This window comes from Mercenaria mercenaria, unplaced genomic scaffold, assembly GCF_021730395.1.
Source record: "Mercenaria mercenaria strain notata unplaced genomic scaffold, MADL_Memer_1 contig_3666, whole genome shotgun sequence".
Classification (NCBI taxonomy): Eukaryota; Metazoa; Mollusca; class Bivalvia; order Venerida; family Veneridae; genus Mercenaria; species Mercenaria mercenaria.
Window position 1 is genome coordinate 8208 of NW_026461827.1, and position 5815 is coordinate 14022.

General features: G+C 33.9%; 1 long non-coding RNA gene across 2 annotated transcripts; it reads right to left on the reverse strand.

The window, feature by feature from the left end:
- Window positions 1-224: 224 nt before the first annotated feature.
- LOC123533009 (uncharacterized) lies at window positions 225-5372 on the reverse strand. 2 transcript variants are annotated; one of them, XR_008369307.1, is made up of 4 exons: window positions 5298-5372; window positions 2540-2645; window positions 1792-2190; window positions 225-340 (listed from the first exon to the last, which is right to left on the reverse strand). It is a non-coding gene; the product is annotated as an uncharacterized LOC123533009 (long non-coding RNA). The 2 variants fall into 2 exon arrangements; XR_008369306.1 differs by having other exon boundaries at window positions 1778-2190.
- Window positions 5373-5815: the final 443 nt, after the last annotated feature.

Genomic DNA, 5815 nt, shown 5'->3' on the forward strand with positions numbered 1-5815 from the left:
TATTTACTGGCTTAAAAGTAATCATGAATATGCAACCTTTTACTCCGATCCCTATCCTTTAGGGCAGCGACTCATCACATCTGCACAATAAATTTGTAAAACATCAATGTAAAAGTCTAGTCGATAACATGTGGTATCTTACATAATAAAATAATGTTTTCAAAAAAGGATTAAAAATTACAGAGCACACATTTTTTCTGCAATATTACACAACTAAGAGCCTATGTGAAATAAAACTTTTATTGCTTATTTTTACAATACAAAATCAATGCAAACTGTTTTCCTTCTATTTTCATTGATAATATGTTTGTAAATTTCTGGTTTTCTGGTTGTGTCTGTCCTGAAACATAAAGAAATATTGAACAGATATTAATACTCCTTTGACGAAAGCATATTCATCTTTTTCCTTTAACCTTTAGCCTGCTGCCGGAAGTTGATTTTGCCTTTGCGACCAGTGCAGTCCGGGTCTGCACTGTTTGCTATTAAGTCGGTATATTTTCAGTGAACATCCCTTCGAATAATAAATAATACTGCACAAATTGAAATATAGACCATTTAGCAGGGTAAAGGTTAATGTCTCCTAACATTGCTTGCGGGGAGAAAGTAGAACAGAGTAAGAGTTATTTACTAACTCTAATTTGCGAGATATGTAACTCGAAATCAACACTTAGTATGTCGAAATTTAATCTGGAGTAACTCCAAGATTAGTTGCACATGTATGAAGACCACGGAAATTTTAAATACATGTCCATCTCAAAGTTAAACTACATAGAGGTTTGTCTTTTGTCGCTTTTGTCGGCTAAATCAGTATCAAGCTGAAACGCATATATTATCGAAATCATTATTTAAGTGATTTATCACATTTATTCATTTGATACAACAGCTTAAACAAAATCATATTTATTTTGCAAAAATAATATATGCGTTTGGGTATGCGAAAACTTACCAGACAAATCTCCTTGTAGTTAAATTTCGGGACGTTTTGACCCTTGCTCAAGTTTCTGCAAGCTACAAATACCATATTATATAAAATGCAGATTTATGTTTCAACATTATTTTCTGTCTCAAATTCAATAAAATTTCGTCCAAGCTCAGGTATTTAGGAGAAGTACGTAGCCATGCCAAACTAACACATTAACATATTAACAGTCGTTAAAATTTTGCAAATAAGGAAGTACTTTACCTCAAGTAAGATTTTATCTAACGCAGCTGGAACTATCTGGCTTCTTAGTCGAAATTTCGATTTTGAATCAGATTTCTCGAATTTTCGAGTTAGGAAGACGAAATTTTGAGTAAGTATCTCAAAATATTGAATTGATAGATAACAGAAAACTGGCATTAATACTCGTCTGTTCATTTAACTAAAGAAGTATTAGCTCTTTGATTTAACATTGTTGTGTTCGATATTGTAAAAACGTAGTTAGTTGGTTCTATTGACAATCAATAGTCAATACTATAATGCACAAAATGTTTGGACACAATGTGTTGTATTTACAAAATTCCTTTAATTTTGTCACTAATACCGAAATAGCTCATAGTATTGTTGATACTTTACCTGCGAACAGGTTTGAGTACCCTCAAAAGCACTATTCGTTTTTAATTTAGAAAACGTGTTTTGCAAACATGAGACCATTTCTTACTGTTATAACAAAATCTAATTTTATCAGATTCATTCATGAGTTGTATTCAAATGACATTGTGCAGCCTAGGGAACAAGGTTGGACATACTATCTTTAGATCAACTATGTAAAGTTGATGCTTATATGATATTAACTACTTTTATGTATATACCGTATTAACACAAGCTGACAAAGTCATCATGGTTGATAGTTGTTGTCTGCCAAGAGTCTGCCAATGGATGCCAATGGGTAAGTACCCAGTGGGTCCGAATTATATGCTCATGTGCATAATGTATACCCGACCAAGCACACGTTGAGTTGGAATTTCCCAAAACCTTGTTGTTGTAAGTAACAACCCATCCCATAACACAGTCAGCTCCATTTGGACCAGACATTGTGTACTTTCCGGTTAAGTTGTAGTAATCATCTGCAACTCCAACTGCTGTATTGTAACGACCATTGAGATGACCATCTTTACACGTGAATTCCATGACAGATTTCAACTGGTTTGTCCATAACCCAGCTATACCGCAGTGGTTTTCATTCAAAGCTAGTATTTCGGCGCACCTTGCTGTAATACGTAAATGCGGAGTGCAAAATGAAATACTGTAAAATAGGCGCAAATAAATATGTTTATAACATGAATTGTCCTCAGCAAATTTTAACAACTACGACTTAAATGCAATTTTTAATTAACCTCACACCGTTACAATAACGGGTGATATGGCGACTTTCCAATTTTTGATGGTGGAGGAAGACACCAGGTGGCGCTCTGTGCATCATTTCAGGCACGGAAAGAACCGTTTACAATAAAACATAAAAGTAATATTGCAGTATGAATTGCAAGAAATCTAGTTTTACAAAAAAAAAAAAAAAAAAAAAACTTAGCTGTTGGATGTTATAGGAGAAACCTGTATTACTTTCGTATCCATTTTTCACTGGATCAATAAGTCTTTTCTGGTATTTTCCTGCGAATACAACTGTTGACATAGTGAGGAAAATGCAAACAACCTTCATTTTGGAACGCTGAAAATAGGTGTGTGTTTTTGTGAAAATAACGCTGAAAATCATTTAATCAAATACACATTCTAACATGGCTCGATTTGATTTCCAGTTAAACAAAGAAGGAAATCGAACTCTGTGTATTCTGCGATAAACAACGGTTGACGAGCTGACCAATAAGAGAGCATTTTGACGTCAATTATGACGCCAAATTGTCGTATGACGCCCGATAATTACTCCTCGGGTAAATGAAGTCCAGCATAATATTTAATATAACAATATGTCAATGAGCATGTCAGAATGAAAACAATCAATGCCTTTGTGCGGTTTATCGTCTTATTTATCACGGTCCATCGTTCAGTTGTTTCAGTATTTAACCACTTCAATTCCTACGCATCTGAACTCTGAACTGTGGTAAATTAGACGAAAAACCACTCGAAGGCCTCGATTATTTGTTAATTCAAAAGGTAAAGAATAACTGTAAATGCATATTCAATCATAGTGTATCATCATTATTTTGATGCAAAATCGACTTCTGGTAGTATTAATTCGTAAATATTCTTTACCTTTGAACATATACATATATTATCTATAGAAAATTATAGATGTATATACATAACCTAACAAATGGTGGGGGGGGGGGTTGTGTAAAAGTAATACGAGGTTTGTTCGATAAATTCGTGAAATATTTTAATAATCAAAGCCTTGAGACGTCTGGTGGTTGCGGGTTTTGGTATTTTCTGTTTAAATGCCAATCTATAACTATACATGAACCCTGCCTGACCTTACATGAACTAAATTGCCAGCTGAAAATCAGTGATGTAACCGTGGGCTGGAATACCTTAACATTGACAGACCTTGTATAATTTAAATGGTCAGTGTAAATGGATACAGGTTGTGAAAGAACTGCTGGATCATTGATTATTCATCCCCATTGTTCATGAATGGGACTATTTTGTGTAGCATGTGAACATCATTTGGATGTGATTAGGAATCAAATGAAGATGCTATATGATTGTCAGAAATACACTTGTAACTTTGGTTGCGAGGTAAACCCGCAACCAAAAAGACAAAATAGTCTTGCGAAATCAGTGAACTTTTACAAACCTTAATTCTAATATATTTACTTTCGCTGGTGTAAATTCCATTAGAATACACTCAATAATGATTCTTTAACAGGAAAATAAAAGCAGTCAACACTTCCTTACCGCCGGTAAGTGCCATTTTGCTGGTTTGAAATAGTTTTGCTGATTTTTTTTATGTATATTTTGGTCATTAAAACAGCAGTTATACTGTTGAGCAATTACTGTAATGCACTCCATTAATATTTTACACAAAAATATCTTTACATAGATTTTGTTTATTTGCAAATTTTCTCAAATAAAACAATTTTCCAGAGCATTTTCCTACTTCCACTGATGTTGATGGCGTTCCTAAAATGATGAAAAAGGACCTGTCTACGAAATTTCTATCTCTAATAGTGAAATACAATTCATTCGTCAAATCAGTCAACGTACAATCCATAACTTATGAATAATATAGACCTGCAACTATCATTCCTAAGACGTTTCAGTCATATCACACAAACAGTATACTAGGAGAAGTAGTCCGAACAATTTTTTTTTCCAGTAAAATGAATAATGGACGTAACTCCGGAAAAATATTTCGAGCAGTATGTACCAACGATATGCACATCTTATTTCAATAAATCCCTTAGGCTTCAATGAAATTTGGAGATGGCCATTACTCAGTACAAGATCATTTAAATATGAACCTCGTAATACATGCTCAGCTAGAATTTGTACGGATCGTTACTATCAAATTGTTTTCAAATCCTGCTAATTATAAAGCAGTTCGGACAAATTCTATTCAAAAACTTCTTTTAAGGGACCCTGACTCCACAAAAAAAAAGCGAGGATTCGCACAACAAGGCTTCATAATATCATTTCTGTGAAGATCCGTTTAAATCCTAGCAGAGGACTTTGGGAAGATAGATCAAGTTATATGAAGAAGGCTAGACGGACGTACATATGACGAAGGCAGAAAAAATGTATCAAATGAAATTAGAAACATAGTTTATGGAACTTTTGTAGAATTACTATCTTTTTTTTTAAAGAAATCATCTTATTTTAAATACATGTATATTTTGGAGAGCTCTTGATAAAACACTTTACTCATGCTTGGTTAAAGTAACACTTCTAATGTCTTATGAGAACATTCCTATACTAACATTCATTTAAATTGTCCCAAATTTAATTACTTCCTATACAAGCATAGAACATAACCAAGACTCAGTTTCATTCAGTCCGTTTATATAATACTTGAATGACGTTCTGTCATGAACAATGTCAGCTCATGTAACAGTAAATGAAATATTAGAATATCTTGAGAAGACCTCCAGGATTTACAGCACTTTCACAATTCGTTGTCCACATCAACTTAAGCCGACAATGTCTAGTAGCACTATGTTCATGCCAATTTTGACAATATTTCGTAAATTCTTAAAGATTTTAGAGCAAAATTCCACGAATTTATTGAACAAACATTGTAATAATTTCAACAGGATATAAAGACCTTTTACTCTTGTAACACGTGTTTTTAATAAAACATCTGCTACCATTTAAAATAAAAGTATCCATAATTGTAACTAAAATAGAAAATCTATTATAGAATTACCTGATGCTACGTTGTTCCTTATCACTTATTACAGTGATATGCATGTCTGTCTTCTCTTTATGTACATAAGGGAGTGACTCACATAAGGGAGTGCCTTACTGCACTAATGTCTCAGGCCAATCAAAACATTTTGTTTCACTTTTTAACTCTTAGCACGCTGGACACGATTGTTTCTGCCTTTGCGACCAGTGTAGATCATGATCAGCCTGCACATCCGTGCAGTCTAATCATGATCTGCATTGTTCGCTATTCCGTCAGTATCTTTTTGGTAAGCACCCCTTTTAACAGTTAATGGTGCTGTCCAAATTAAAAGATGGACAAGTTCATTATAGAAATTTAGTGGACCACACCTGCTGACACGTCTTCCGTAGACATGTTTAGACTGAAGTGGCTACTTTAAGTTACTGCTTATCCAAGTTGCTCTATTTCATTGACTAATATCGTGTTAGAAAGTCTGATATCGTCGAATAGACTGACATAATTCAGGTCATATGGTGGTAAAAAACGCCAAGACCTGT